The 16,397-nt window shown below is 37.5% G+C and overlaps 1 long non-coding RNA gene and 1 pseudogene across 2 annotated transcripts; both read left to right on the forward strand.

Annotated features, from left to right (window-relative positions):
- Positions 1–1,516: 1,516 nt before the first annotated feature.
- On the forward strand, positions 1,517–3,437 carry LOC114914834 (putative pentatricopeptide repeat-containing protein At3g05240; annotated as a pseudogene).
- A 2,186-nt stretch (positions 3,438–5,623) lies between these two features.
- LOC105058796 (uncharacterized) lies at positions 5,624–16,397 on the forward strand. 2 transcript variants are annotated; one of them, XR_012137147.1, is made up of 2 exons: positions 5,624–5,762; positions 6,256–7,808. It is a non-coding gene; the product is annotated as an uncharacterized lncRNA (long non-coding RNA). The 2 variants fall into 2 exon arrangements; XR_002166156.3 differs by lacking the exon at positions 6,256–7,808 and adding an exon at positions 16,209–16,397 and having other exon boundaries at positions 5,625–5,762.

Raw genomic sequence — 16,397 nt, forward strand, 5'->3', positions numbered from 1 at the left:
ATGCTCCATCATGGGATCTCTCCTTTGGTAAGCAAGTGATAGATGTTGTTCTACCCCAAAGAGTTTAGGTCAGGGCACTCCATGGCCGTTCACGTTTGAGCTCACCTTTTTCCAGTTAGCAGTAGAATGAAATTATGGCAAAGGTACATCGAAATCATAAATGCGGAAGCTTTGCATTCAGATTTTACTGTCAACAACTAGAAATGATAAGAGTGCGAGGTATCTCATCGTATTGTTTGTGAGCTGTGAAATAAGGATGAGTTGGACACTGCCAAATCTGTCTGTCGGTGGGCCAAGATATAAATACTCCCATGTGCATGAGTTATTTCAAATTAAATGTTTCCAAATTGGATATAGCTTATCTTAGGTTAGATGGCTTTATGGTATCATAATTTAGAGCATCCAATTGTCCAATGAAATACCATTGGATGCGGAGTGATATGGTTGTGAAGAAGAGACAACAGGAAATTTGAGACAAGCTTGCAAAATCCAATTGCGTGAACATACTTTATTAATATATTCTTCTTGGTTTTTCCTTTTTCTTCTTTGTGGTAAAAGATGGCATCAGCCTTGCACAATCTTCATTTCGTTGTGCCACCGCATCATAGGCCTTGATTTCTCCAAGTGCAGCCACACTAGCTTTGCTCAGTGTCAAGCAGGGATTTCTCCCTTGCTTGCATTGCTTAGAGGTGTTCTCATAGCTCAACAGCAATGGACCATGTATAGGCATTTTGGAATTGTGCTTGAGAAGGCGTGAAGGCTGTGTCTCCATCAACAACGTCGACATAAGGTAAGGAGAGGTCTAATTTATAGGATTGATCTATTCAGAACAGAAAGAAGGAAGAATTCCTCCAATCCATTCATTCAGCTCGATTATCTTCAAAAAAAATTAGAAAAAAAAAAGCAAAAATAGGATTTATTTCTCATTTTCTTGCATTGATGATTCACACCAATAAACTAAGGCAAATAGTCTCTATTCATAGTAGTTTTGAGGTCATCTTTTGCACAATTTAGATTGGATTTCTCTTCTAGTTCGAGTAAAAATAGATTTCCAAAAATGAATAGACTAGAAGAAATAATCATGAAAAAAATCTAAAATCCTATATGAGAAAGAATTATGCTGAAGGCATTACTAATTGAAAGATGATATCGATGATTTGAGCAATCTTCTCTTCCAGCTACACAAGACATCCTTCAATGTTCTTCAAGCATGCATTAGTGTGTCTTCTATTTGTTTATACATTTGGACTATAAAAAATCTTCCATAAATATAGAGAACTGATGTTTTGATACTAACTTGATTTGATCAAAGGGAAGAAAAAATTATTTTCATCCATTTAACTCGAGTCCGAGAAAAATGTGAAAAATTGTGAAGGTATAGTTCACGTCCCCTTATCTTTCGTGGATGACCTACGTCGAATTTTTATAGCCCCTATTTACAATAATACTGAGATCCTCTCCTACACAATTTATTTCACAGGATTCCATGATTGAATGCTACACTAGATATGGAAATATGGAAGCTTTAAGGAGGTTATTTGATCAAGTTTCCTTTAGAGATGAAGTCGCCGAGGAAAAAGTGCCCTTTAAGAATTTGATCTCTTGGGATTCTTTGGTAAGTGGGTACGTTAAATGTGACACATACACAATCAGCGTAGCACATGAGCGATTTGAGTTAATGCCGTCTAGGAACACGCCTTCATGGAATCTCATGCTTGATGCCTATGCGAAACGTGGTGAGATGGAAGTAGCCTGTCAGCATTTTAACACCGGTCAAGGATGTCGTCTCTTGGAACATTATGATCAGCGGACATGCTAGACTTGGAGGAGTGAAAGTAGCAAGAAAGCTTTGTGATGCCATGCCTTATAAAAATATGATTTCACACAATGCAAATAATATCTGGCTAAAAGAAAATGGGCCTTCAAAGAGGCTATGGAAGTGTAAATTTGTTATGCACTTGCTAGGAGAAAGACCTGATTCCTCCACCTTAGCTATTATTCTTTCTGCTATCACTGATTTAGGCCTTTATCTCCTAGGTAGATGGGTTCATGTAAATGTTGATAGGAACAAGTTCCCTTTAAATGGTGTACGTTGTTGGTGCTGTCATGGACAGGTACTCCAAGTGTGGGCATGCCAATATTGCGATGAGAATATTTGGCCGCATCCTCAAAAGCTTAAGGTTGTGTTTGATGCACCACCAGATAATCTTAGAAGGTAACGTGAATTATTTTTAAGAAAGATTGTCACCATTAAATTGTCAGTAATATTGATTACTATATTTTGTATATGCAAATAATGTGACAGTAAAATTACTGAAAATTTTGATTGATATGTTTGGAATGATAATTAGATTATCGACAATGTAAAATCAAATTATCAAAATATCTCCGATAATTTGCTCTGATGCTTTTCTTTCTTTTTAATAAGAACGACAGGAGTGATGTGGATATGGTAGTGGCATAAAGAAGTGATGGATCGAGGGGTGTGAAAATCGCAGGCACCCGAGGGGGAGGGGGAGGAGCTGTGGGGGTGATAGAGACGAGCACGAAGGATCCACAAGAGCATGGTAGGTGATGAGGGTGGAGAGCCATGGGCAGAAGGCAAGACGGAGGAGCCATGGGTAGGGGGTGTGCGGAGGAGCCTTGAGTGGCGCGGGGGTGGGGGCAGGGGAGAGGGTGCGTTGTGTGTGGGGCGGGGTGGGGCGGAGGGGGAGGGGAAGAGTTGGACGATGATTTTGTGTGATTTTTTTAAAATAATTTGTTTAAAATTTTAATTATAATATTATCAAAGAAATGATAATTTAGATAGCTATCCTCTTCAAGATATCTAGATTATCTCATGGAGATAATATAAATTGCCAAGATAATTTGAATTGTTATCCAAAAGTATACCAAATGCAGCAATCCATTAGGTCCACTTTAAATTGCAGCTACCAAACACAATCTAAAGATCATTGGATTTGCAATGATATTAGGATTTGCAGTACATGGCTATAGGAGACTTGCTATCTTCTTATTTGAAGATATATATGGAACAGTCATTTGTTGCACCGGATGATGTAACTTTCATTGGTTTTCTAAGTGCATGCAGTCATGCAGGCTTAGTACATGAAGGTCAACAATATTTTATCCTTATGAACCACAAGCATGGAATAACTCCGAAATCCGACACTATGGTTGTATGGTTGACCTTCTAATTAATTAAGCCATGCAGGCCATCTCGATGTGGCAGTTGCACTAGTGAACGACATGCCAATGAGAGCCAATAATCTAGTTTTTCTTTTTTTTGGTAACAAGGCAATAATCTTGTTTGGGAGCACTTCTGGGTGCTGGTAGGAAGTAGGAACATGGAAACATTGAAATTGTTGAGCATGCAGCAAAGGCAACTTTTTGAGCTGGTGCCAGATGATAGTAGCTCTAATGCGTTACTCTCGTAGCATATATGTATACAAAAGCCAATATGAAAGTGCTAGGGACATGGAAGATTAGAAGGAGAAAGCGATGCATGGTAAAGAATCCTAGTTGTAGTTGCATTGAATTACAAGGTGTTCTCCACGACTTTATTGCAAGAGATACTTCACATCCTCAAATCATGCATGGTATATCTTCTACTAAATAATATGACATGATGTTAGCAGGTCATCTGCCAGACAAAAAAAAAAAAAAACAATCACTATTTCACAGACACATGGTCAGAGTGTTAGGAAAAACCCTTTTGCAAAGAATGTTCTATTCAAGTGAGGACTATTTTAAGTAAAAATTTTGATAAATTTTAAGTTACTTAAATCATATGATAAGGATAAAAATAAGAAATTTGACTTACGAGAGTCTGGAGAAATGAAATGAAAAGATCTCCATAGGCTCGAGAAATGAATTCGCTTTAGAGCCTCCTTCCTTTGCACATCAAAATCCCAATCTTTGGATGGGATCAGGGTGTTCTCCTCCCCTGATTTTTCTTCTATGAGGAAATCTGTTGCCTCCCTCCTCGATATCCTCGCTCTTAAGCTAGACAATCCAAATCCCTAACTCTAACTCGAGTTGAATTCCTTTCTCTCACTGTTGAATCACTTGCAATTCTTCGATTTTCCCCCTCCTTTTTTATTATTGCTACGCGTTCGATATATCTTTCAAGCCATTCTATTTCTTTGGTTTCCTATCCTTTCTCCCTAGCTCAATTCATTTCAGTATTTTTTTTTTACATTAAGGCTTTAAAAGTTGCCTTTTTGTTTTGATGTTTCAAGCTAATATTAAACTCACGTGCATTGCGAGGATCGGAAACTTTTTCACTTTATGCATTATGGGAGGACTTACCATTATATATCACAAAGATGAAGGATAAATATACCGATAGATGCACTGGAGGGGAGGGGTCCGCTGACAAACAAAAATCTCTAGATCGCTCACTTTGTTTCTAGCGTTCAATGTGCCTTCCAGTGACTTGTTCAATGAAGTTATTGTCCCAATGGTGTTGAAATTTGGTTGATATCTTCTTCTCCTTCATCTTGGGAGAGGAGTTCCATAAAGTGTAATTCTTTTCATTAAAAAATAGCACCAAGCATGTGTTATGCACAAAAGAAAAATCTAGTATCTATTTCAAGAAAGTCACTGAAGCTTGAAGAAATGGGGAAGGCATAATTTAGAAATAAAAATAATTATAGAAAAACCGAACTTGGAGGTGGATTTTAAACCCCAAAGTTCGCTTTACAATAGTAGGAGATGAGCATGACAATAGCCGAGGCCCTGGAAAAGAAAAATGAGGATCTTATAGCAAAATCGACACTGGTGGTCAATATGATTAATTCCTCTATCCAGCGGTGCATTAATGGGAAAGTAATCGGCATGCATGCTATGGAAAAGGAACACCTATACTATTTCTGGTATAATGACTTGCTCAAGGTATGAGCAGTGGTGCCAAATGGTGGGATGGCAAAACAGATGAGGAGGCGGGAATGGTTGGGTGGTGGCAGAAGCCATGAAGCATTGAATTTATATATATATTTTTTTTATGAAAAGGAAGGAAAAAAATTCATCTAAATTTATTAAGAAGAAGTACGAAAGAGGAATGGGCATAAGAGAAAGAAAAGCCCCCAACATCCTGTCAACATTTGAAACTTAAATTCAAATTCCTTCTCAATACCTACTTGAAATTCAAATCTCCCATACAATCAAAATATTGTGAAATTTAAAGCCTTCATCTTGCAACCATCGGGATGGAACTTGGATGAAGCATTGGATTGATGATGGATGGTCATGCATCCAATAGAAAATTAGCACACCCAGATGTACCATGAATCTACATGGTAAGGGGAGAAGATGGCAAGCAAATTCGAAGAATTCAACCTTAGAAGCATATCCATGCTTGACAAAATTTTTCCAGCTCATGCAAATAAAATTGTGTTCTCAATTTTAGTGCAGCCTATTTCCCATTCATCCAGCAATTCATATCATCTGTTTTGTTTCCCTTTCTTTTTTGTTTTCTTCTGGCGGACCTTCAACGGTCACCGTCATTTCCCTTTACCCACTTATACCGCCTTGGCAGCTCGGCGCCTGTCTTTCTCCTATTTAAAATAGCGCGGGTTTGAAAAAAAGATGAAAAAAAAAATTGGTAAAAAGCATAATGCACTGCGATTCTGCGGCGCCCTTCGGCTCCCCTTCTCTCTCCTCCTCCTCTTGTCCCTGTCAACAGTCACGTTCAGAATCCTGTCAAGAGCTTGAGATGCTCCGCAGAGAAACAGACCCTCCAGTCCCCCGATACTAGAAAGGTCGGTATCCTCTCCTCCCCTTCGACCTCTCCGGCGCTCCGTAGATGTGCCTCTTAATTTGGGGTACCCTTTATTTCTATCCTTGTCATGCCCTTGTGAGACTTTAGGGTTCAGTTGCAATTGATACAATTACAATCCTGATTTCATGTGGTGTTTCCTGGTTGAATGCTTGGCTTGGAAAACCGTTGGAAAACTTCTCTTTTTTTGTTCTTGTTCTTTACTTTGGAGAACAGATTGTAAATCTATCGTCTGCAATCCAATAAAATCCGGATTTTATGGTGATGCACTACAATTCTTGATGGGTTCATGCAATATTAGGTAGTTTGAATTTTGATGTCGCTTTACTTCTATGAGTATATGATCTTTGATCTTAGGGTTCATGTGTTACGCGGTTTCCATTTCATTTATCAAGGGAATATGGGGAGATTCAAGAAAATGATTGCATGGATCATTTACTGTACTTCCTTGATTAACATTGATCACACATTTTCAGTCCTAGTTTCGACATGAAGAGAGACAACGAGAAATATGAGGCAGATGATGGAATTGATGCAGAAACAAGACAAGAGATCGGCTGTAAGTCGATTCGATTATGATAAAGGAAACATTGGACGTTATTCGGTTGCATCACTTCTCCAATTTCTACATAAATGTCAGAGCATGAGAGACTTGAAACACTTGCTTGCACCCTTGATTGTTGCGGGGCTTTTCAAGGATGTTTTGGCGGTGCGCAAAGTGGTGACATTTTTGAGTACAAGGATAGGATGGTTGGAAGAGGTGGCTTTATTATTGAAGCAGGTGGATGATCCTTATCCTTTCATATGGAACACATTTATTAGAGGTTACGAACAAAGTCATAGACCATGGAAGGCAATAGATTTGTACAATCAGATGTTACACAACAATGTATCTCCTGATAAGTTCACCTTTCCTTTTGTCCTCAAAGCTTGTGCCAGTTCTCGAGCACTTAAAGAAGGAGAGCAAATTCACTGTCAGATACTTAAGACTCCACTGCACGCAGACCTGTTTGTGCAGGGTTCTTTGATTTTTATGTATGCCGGTTGTGGGGAGATTGATGCTGCACGGGCTTCGTTTGATGGGATGCCGCACAAAAATTTGATTAGTTGGAACATGATGATGGATGGGTATGTCAAATATGGAAATGTTAATATTGCATTAGACTTGTTTGATCAAATGCCCGAACGTGACATCTTCTCTTGGAATGTGATGATCGATGGGCTTGCAAAATGTGGGCAGATTGAATTTGCAAGACAGTTGTTTGATGAGATGCCTGATAGAGATATTGTTTCATGGAATTCCATGATTGACGGATATGCTAGATGTGGAAATATGGTAGCTGCAAGGAAGTTATTTGATCAAGTTCCCTTTAAAGATGAAGTCACCTGGGGCATTATGCTTAATGGATATGCAAGATGCGATCGAATAGGTATTTCTCATAGTTGGTTCGAAAAAATGCCCTTTAAGAATTTGATCTCTTGGAATTCTTTGATAAGTGGGTACGTTAAATGTAACAAAATCAGTGAAGCACATAAGCTATTTGAGTTAATGCCGTCTAGGAACTTGACTTCATGGAATATCATGCTTGATGCCTATGTGAAACATGGTGAGATGGAACTAGCTTGTCAGCTTTTTAATACAATGCCGGTCAAGAACGTCGTCTCTTGGAACATTATGATCGGTGGACATGCTAGAGTTGGAAGACTGAAAGTAGCAAGGAAGCTTTTTGATGCCATGCCATATAGAGACATGATTTCATGGAATGTGATGATATCTGGCTACAAAGAAAATGGGCTTTCAAAAGAGGCTATGGAACTGTATATTGATATGCACTTGCTAGGAGAAAGACCTGATTGCTCCACTTTAGCTATTGTTTTTCTGCTATCGCTGATTTAGGCCTTTTTCTCCAAGGTAGATGGCTTCATGCATATGTTGATAGGAACAAGTTCCCACTGAACGGTGTCTTGGTGTTGCTCTCATAGACATGTACTCCAAGTGTGGTTATGCGGATATTGCAATAGAATATTTGACGGCATCCCTCAAAAATCCAAAGATCATTGGAATGCGATGATATCAGGACTCGCAGTACATGGCTATGGGAGACTAGCATCTCCTTATTTGAAGATATGGAACAGTCATTTGTTGGACCAAATGATATAACTTTCATTGGTGTTCTAAGCGCATGCAGTCATGCAGGCTTAGTACGCGAGGGTCATCACTATTTTAACCTTATGAACCACAAATATGGAATAACTCCGAAAATCCAACACTATGGTTGTATGGTTGACCTTCTAAGCCGTGCAGGGCATCTTGATGCAGCAGTTGCACTAGTGAACCACATGCCAATGAGAGCCAATGATATTGTTTGGAGAGCACTTCTGGGAGCTGCTAGGAACCTTGGAAACATTGAAATTGCTGAGCATGCAGCGAGGCAACTTATTGAGCTGGTGCCAGATGATAGTAGCTCTTATGCATTACTCTCTAGCATATATGTATACAAATGCCAATATGAAAATGCAAGGGACGTGTGGAAGATTATGAAGGAGAAAGGGGTGGTAAAGAATCCTGGTTGTAGCTGCATTGAATTACAAGGTGTTCTCCATGAGTTTACTGCAGGAGACACTTCACATCCTCAAATCATGGAGATATATCTTCTACTAAATAATATGACACAAAGGATGATGTTAGCAGGTTATCTGCCAGACAAAAAAATTCACTATTTGATGCAGGGTTGGAGGAATTCTTTTGCTCCTTTATAATGATGGAATAGATCATTAACTTCCGAGTTGGAACAGATCATTCACCTACAAGATGGAATAGATCTTTCACTAACAAGCGTTCGTGTGATCTCATTTGTTCCTATTGGTAAAAAATAAGCTCTATATTTATCATTCAAAGGACTATTACAAGTTGATGAAATTATACTTTTTGGAGTTGGGAGCCAGTCCATGAGATAGTATAGGCAGAGGGTGCCACTAGTAAAAGGTGTTAGAGGGCAGGATCAAAGTATGCATCATATGTTATTGATTGTGGTTGTTTTAGTTTTTTTTGGCTATACTTAAGTCTTTCTTTAGAAAAGTTGCCTTCACGGATTAAACGTACAATAGTTATAAACCAAGGCCAAGCATAAGACATCTACTCGCAAGGTCTAAGCATTAAGGATGTGTACTATTTGGAGCAAAATTTGCGGACTCGATATCGGAACCCTTGCTGGTAGCCGATGGTACGAGTCGATATGGATCCATATCGGATTGGACTGGCACAAATCGATATAGGCAAAGGAAGTGAATCAGGAGGAGGAAAAGAGAGAAAGAGAGAGAGGGGGGAAAGAAAGAAAAGAAGGGAGAGGAAGACATCGGAGGGGCCACTGGACGGCCTTCGAAGTCTGCCGTAGCCACTAGATGGTGTACTCTATGCTTGCGGTGTCGTGGATGTGAAATAGGGGCAATGCCCTTCTTTTACGATTTTTTTTTTTAATTCGGAAAATGGTGAAACAATCCATTGCCAGTTCACTGTTCATAAATTTTATAAAAAAAATGCGATGAAGGAACAGGGATAGTCACCCCTGTTTCGCAGCCTATTCTGCCCATGCGATTTGCACTGCTCGATGGCCATGGTGGCCATCTGGCAAATTGTGGCAGCCCCTCCGTTGGTGCACCTTCCTTTGGTATATTGGTCCCCCTCTCTTTCTTTCTCACTCGTTTAAAAGCCCTATCGAATAAGACCGAGCCGTGGAAGCTTCTGTGGCCCTCCGACGGCCGTAGTGAAACATCGTTGGCCTCCAACAGCATTGTATTCCCACTCTCTCTCCTTCTCTCTGTCTTCCTTTTTTTTCTCTCCTTCCTCGATATATCATTCTCGATGAATCATCTCGATTCCCTGTCGGTCTGGCTCGGTACGGGATGTACCAGCCTATTCGAATGGGTGTGGAATTCATTGATTTGGAGTTAGATTGAGTGTGAAAAGGGTAAAATCCAAGATTTCAGAAATTGGTACTAGTTTCCATACCGATTTTGATCGATACAATATGGTACCAGATACTGTACCATACCATACCGAGTGTCGGTACGGTGTGGCATGCCGTTCCATATCGACATATAATTTTTTTAGTCTATTTTTATTCTAATTAATTTTTTTTATTAATTTTTAAATTATTTTAGATCCAAATTAATATTTATTTATGTATATAACAATTCTATCATCCTGAAATAAAATAAAAAAATTTAAAACAATACATTAAATATATCTAAAGTATAAAATACAAAGAATAATATACTAAGCTTAAGATCTTTAGTTATCTAATATCTCATCGAGTGTCTGTGACATTCATGGATATCTGGATCATTTGCATACTTCGAAAGAACGTCAGTCCATCCTCTAATCAAGCAGCACTGTAGTCTTAAATATTCATCCCATAAGATATCCTCTTTGAATCATAAGACACTTTAGATCTCTCACTCAAACTCTGACTGTGAAAGACATCCTTGGGATGATGGTATGGCTGTGGAGGGGTCTATCCAAATATGCAGGCAGTAAAATTCGATCCGTAAGATGCTTCGGACTACATAGATATAGCTATTGGAAGATAATGTCTCGAATACGTCATATCCATATCCATATCTATATGGATTATAAACTGCTTGCAGGTGATAGGATCCATAATATGAGGATGATCCAAATATATCGATGGATTCTACTCTGCGTGCAAGGTCATCTGTAGCTGCATCATGTGTTAGACGACCTCTAGGAGACCGTCATCTATATGAAATTATATCTTACAGGCTTTATGCATTGTGGTCCTTATCTTATATGGCATGTGTATATGGGACTCACCGATGAATCGAATACCATCTGTAGTTGTGTCTCATGAACAATGGTCTCGTGTCTTTCATTCTCTTTCTGATCATCAAATCCATGACTACTATCATCACTCTTTCTGGTCTCCGAATCTGAGTCAGCTAGCTTTGCACTCTCAAGGATGCTGCAAATATTTATTTTTTATCTTTTCTACCTCTCTGGTGCACATCCGTGACTGACTATGTTGTGTCTGGGAGGATGGATGCTTTTTCCTACTTCAGATGACGGTCTCGTCTCCATATTTCTTGTTCAAACATCTGGAAGGATATCTCAGATGTAGAGTCACATGATGAATAACTCCTCTATGACCCCTCAAGTTGTGGTTGATCAACTAAAATTTTATGTGAAATATTTGTATCTGCCTATTGCCCTGATTCATCCAGATCTTCTTAGCTACCACATTGGTTAGTCGTGGAGGGATCCTGACTTATCAAGCTCCAACTTCTGTTGCTGGCCTGTAAGCCATCCAATCATTGGATCGTCATCCTCATCAGTATAATCACCTAACATTAGATCTATGTACTTTAGCTGTACGTCCTCATGGATGCATTTTAGTCTCAATCTCATATTATAGTGAATGCATATAAGATCGTGGAGCTGCTTTATGTCAGACAATTTCTGTATTTGCTGTTTGTGGATAAGGCAAAAATTGACCAATTACGCTCACAACCACAAGAAAAAACCGTCTCAAAAAGAATCTGAATAGCCACATGTTTCAAATTTTTTATGGATTGTCCAAAATGAATCCACCATTCAGCTATAAAAATATTAAACAAAATTACATATCAATTTTCATAATATTAGTAGACATGTAATGTCAATAAAATCTTCTCATATTGATATATAATTTATCTAGATTTATCTTTTTTTGCTTATGATAGTCGATGAGACTCTAAAGCTATTTATCTCCTCTTTAAACTATTTCATCTGTGAAAAATATATTTGTTAAATTAAATAAATATAATATTGGTTACAAATCGAATTCAGTTAAATGCTCATACCTTAGTTAACCTAAATATCTTTTACAGACATATAGATGTAATTTCTGGATCAAGCACCATCTTATATATCATATTACGGAGAGCAGTGGAAGCTTGTTATCTAGATCTATCCTAGCATGGTGTACTGAAACTTTAGATTTAAATAGTAAGCTGTAAATAAATTTCATAAATAATTAAATAGACTTATACAAGTATAAGAGAAATTTTTTTTTAAAGTATTCTTGAATTTGTGCTTATTGGCTAGATGCAAATTCCTACACATCTGGTAATCTTAATGGCGCTCAATGATATTGATGTATTTTTGGACATGTTTTGGATCTATCTCACTGATTTGTTTCTTTGTCCTCTTTATCATGTGATACAAGAAGTCCATCTAGAGATATCTTTCACTGTCCATGATCCGAAGCATCTCATAAAACGGCTTGATAACCTTTATTATCTTATCAGTCCATTGCCAGAATGATTGACTCGTCATCAAATTCTCCATATAATTTTTCTTAGTGTTGACCCTTGCATATCTACTTTTCTGTCATTGGACATTGACAAATATCTGAAGCAAGACTGCTTTCTTTCCAAAAGGCTATCAATGCTATGTAATTTGTAGCAAACCGTGTGATACTCAGTTTTAAGATCTTCTCTCTGTATATGTCCGTATCAACGACAGAATCTATGTATCATTATAGATGAATCTAATAATAGTCTGGGCTGAGTCCACTGCTTGCTGTATCCTATGAAGCTTCTTAATATTCATCAACATGAGGTCAATGCAATGTGCAGCATATAAGATCCAGTAAATATACGATCGTCGTTCCATCAGCAACTCTTCGACGGTCTTATATTATGATCGATTATCTGTGATGATTTACACGATATTCTACTCTTCTACTAAATCAATCATCTTCTCTATCAGTCCAAGGATGTACGCGATATCATACACCTTATTTGAAGCATCAATTGACTTATGAATTTTTTCATCATAATATGTTAAGAAATTGATGATGCTCCGTCTAATAGGATCGGTCCAACCATTACACATCATCGTCAGTCCGTATATGGACTATTTATTCTTATAAAAAGAAACCCATCTTTGCAGCTCCTTGTTACTGTCAAGAAGCTGACCATAGATGTCCTTAAGTGTTAGTAGATTTACACTTGGGTCGGCAGCCTCTATAACTGAAATGACAGGCCGATAGTAAGTATTGCCCATTGCATTCACTGGAATGTGGCAGAAATGAAATCATGATCCAATAGCTCATTATATATCCTTTTCTTATTCTTTTTCAACATACTGTTAATTCTCTGCTGCTTTGAATTCTTGCTGGAAAAAAATCTATGGATCCAAATTACGGATGGTGGCTCTTGCTGGAATGTCTTTGGAGGAGCCAAAACTCTCCAACATAAATGAAATACTGTCCGCTTCTACTAACGGTCTCTTTGACTGGGGTGGTCCTCCTGAACTTGGATTCTGCCCCATCAATCACAAAGCTGAACCCCAATTTATTTTTATATCTGATCATCTTTTTTAGTCGGTACTGATCATCCAGATTCGTCTGAATGCAGTCTCAATTTATGTTTTCTTGTCATATGGAGCGGAAGTCTCCTCAAATTCTTTGGAGTGATAGGAAGGTGGCTCTACGACTCGACGGTTCACCTCCGCTCTCTTCTATTTTGTCCTCTTTTTCGCTTTTTAGAATCAGCAAAATGCTTCTTCTTCAACTATCGGACCTCCTGTTTCAGTCTAGTCATCCCTCCATCTTGAACTCTTTGTTGCACCATTTACATTTTCAATGGTACCGAGCCGAGAGCATCTCGTCATACTTCCAACCAATGTCACACTCTGTATCCTTCTTCTGCAAGTTTAACAAAATGTCAGTTGAATAATTATGTAAAAATATTATAATTTTTCATCATAAAAAAATTATTTTTTAAACTTAAGAAAATACATCTGACTAATATATTTCATACTTCTAATTTCTCATAATTTTTATTTATATATAATTTTTTTAATTTTCAATAATGATTTTAAATTTCATAAATTCATAAAAATATATTATGTACTTCAAATAATACTTCTGAATTAGTTAAAATGTATTACTAATTTTACATATTTTTTAAAATTGATTACATATTTTTTATTATTTATGTAATTAAAAAATATTTTTAATTTTAAAAATTTTAAAAAATATTTGAGTTTAGATCCAAGTAGAAACATATCATGAATGCTAGATATATTTTTCTAAACCCATTAACATGTGTTAGATGCTATTTATTTTTTATTTTATTCAAAATTAAGCCTAAGATACTATGCACATTGTGCATTAAAATCTTCACAATTGGACATGAATTTTATACTGAAAGTAGCTTGAATCATCCTAAAAGATATTTTGATTTTATAATTTTTTTAATTTTATTTTTTAAATTTTTATTTCTAAAATATATATTTTAAAAATATATAATTAATAAAAATTAATGATTTTAACGCCATCATATAAATTATTCAAAGATTTACAACATATAATGAAATCATATCAAAATCATAAATTTTGCATGATTTTCTTTATTTTTCTACTTATCGTTTTTTAGCCAAATAAAGGCAAAAAAAATATTTGGTAAGAGAATGGTGGTTTATCTTGCTTCTGATCAAATATGTGACTCTTCGAAGAAATTGTGAAAAATTTTCGAAGTTGGGATTTTTTTTCTTGACTTCGCATTTGTCGTTGGAGTCATAGAGAAGATAACTTCTCTATGACTTGAGTCTCTGCCTTTCAATCCAAACGTAGAGGATTCCCTACCCCACAGCCCCCACCCACCCAAATCCCCCATGTGAAAACCCCCCCGCCCATCCGGTACGGCTCGGTTCAAGCCCAAACTGAGCCGAACCAAAACATACCGCCTGGTTTCGAGCAGTTCAAGTCGGAACCGTATCGAACTGACCAATTCGGTGCGGTTCATGCCATTTTTCAAAAATTCAATCTGAACTAGACCAGTTCTTCGTCAAAACGGTTCAACATGGGATGTATCGGCCAGTTCAAGCAGGTATTGAATACCATGATAAGATCATTTTAAGTGTGCATTCCAGCCATTCTTACTAAGCACCCTTTAACAATTAACTTTATTTTAGGAGCAAAGTAGGTGTTTTAAAAGTAAAATCTTATAAAATTTTATTCTACAACCAAATATGACCTAAATGCCTCGTTCCAAGGACCACATCTCAATCTCCTAAAAAAATAAGTGAAAAAAATACAAATATAGGTTGTAGGAGAGATTGGATTCTATTCATTTGAACTATGAGTCAGGGGGGATCCGAACTCGGTTGTGAAAGCTATAAGGGCCTTGGTTGGGTCACACCAGTCCAAGTAGTCAAGATTGAAATGCTTTTTCGTTCCTATTAAAAATGAATCACATGCTCTACTGGTGCCCAGATGCAGCAGGCATTATCGGCAATTTTACCGACTTATACCTCTATAAGTTAGAAAGCTTCAGCTCTCGCCCTACCGGCAAAGTCGGCAAGATCCCCACAGGCTTGAGAAATGAATTCGCTTTTGGAAACTCCTTCCACTAAACCCCTAATCTTTGGATGAGCATTGGAGCATTCTCCTCCTCCCTTGATTCCTCTTCCCGGAGGAAATCCATTGCCTCCCTCCTTGATGTCTTCTCTCTCAAGCAATGCAATCCGAATCCTAACCCTAACTCGAGTCTAATACTTTTCTGGTACTATTGGATCGCATGCATATCTTCGATCCCACCCCTTTTTTTTTCATTCCTATGAGTTAGATGTATCTTTCAAGCCATTCTGTTTCTAGGGTTTCCTATTCTTTCTCCCTAGCTTAGTTCTTTTTTGGTACTTTGGATCTCTATCATAGTCTGCTGTTAAACTTATGATCATGATCACGTTTCAATCAATGGCCTTTTGAAAGCTCAGAACCATGCAGTGGGAATTGCCCACTGATGTTAGCTATGGATTATGATAATAGTTGAATTACAACTGTTGCCCTGTATAGATTAAAATACTTTGGTACTGCCTCGTCCAAGTTAGCTTGTTTCTACTGCTACTGCAATGTCCCATGCTTTCAGGAAACAATGAGTTGTTGATGTATGGCCCATTTGTTAGACAGTTTGGAATTCACAATTTTAATGTTTGGAGAAGTCATGACTTGAGCCTATAATGTAATGGAAAAAATTGTGACTTGAAGAGCATACAAAGAAAACATAGAAAAGGTGGACATGGAGAATACAATGCTTGTAGAAATCAGAATGGTTCGATGGTAACATGTGTTTTATGTGGAGGCGAATCTATGTATTTCTGTGTCTTGCATTTTTCCAGTCAGAGTCTAGGATGAGTGCTCGAATTTCAGATCTTGAATCTTAACAATTTTATTTCTGGAATTCAAGTTGATGCTCTAATCCTAAGCAGTCTTTATGTGATTCATTGCTGTTTTTCATATTTTAGATCTTGCAATCAATTTACTCTCTTCAATCTTTCAGAGAAATATAATAGATGAACTATATGTGGCTCACTCATAAAATATGCAACTGCTTATGCTTGGATTTCTATAATTTTTCTGGACAGATCAAACATTGGTACAGAACCGTGGGGACTGATGTTGGGAAGATTGTAATTGAATTGGCAAAGGAGCACGAAACTTCAGACTATCAGCATCGTTGGTGATAAGCCCGGCATTCCTGAAACAATTAAAGAGCTTAAGGCCCTTGGTGGGGATATAGTTGTTCCAGAATGCTATACGAAAACATGGTACAT

The sequence above is a fragment of the Elaeis guineensis genome, chromosome 15 (genome assembly GCF_000442705.2).
Source record: "Elaeis guineensis isolate ETL-2024a chromosome 15, EG11, whole genome shotgun sequence".
Taxonomy (NCBI): Eukaryota; Viridiplantae; Streptophyta; class Magnoliopsida; order Arecales; family Arecaceae; genus Elaeis; species Elaeis guineensis.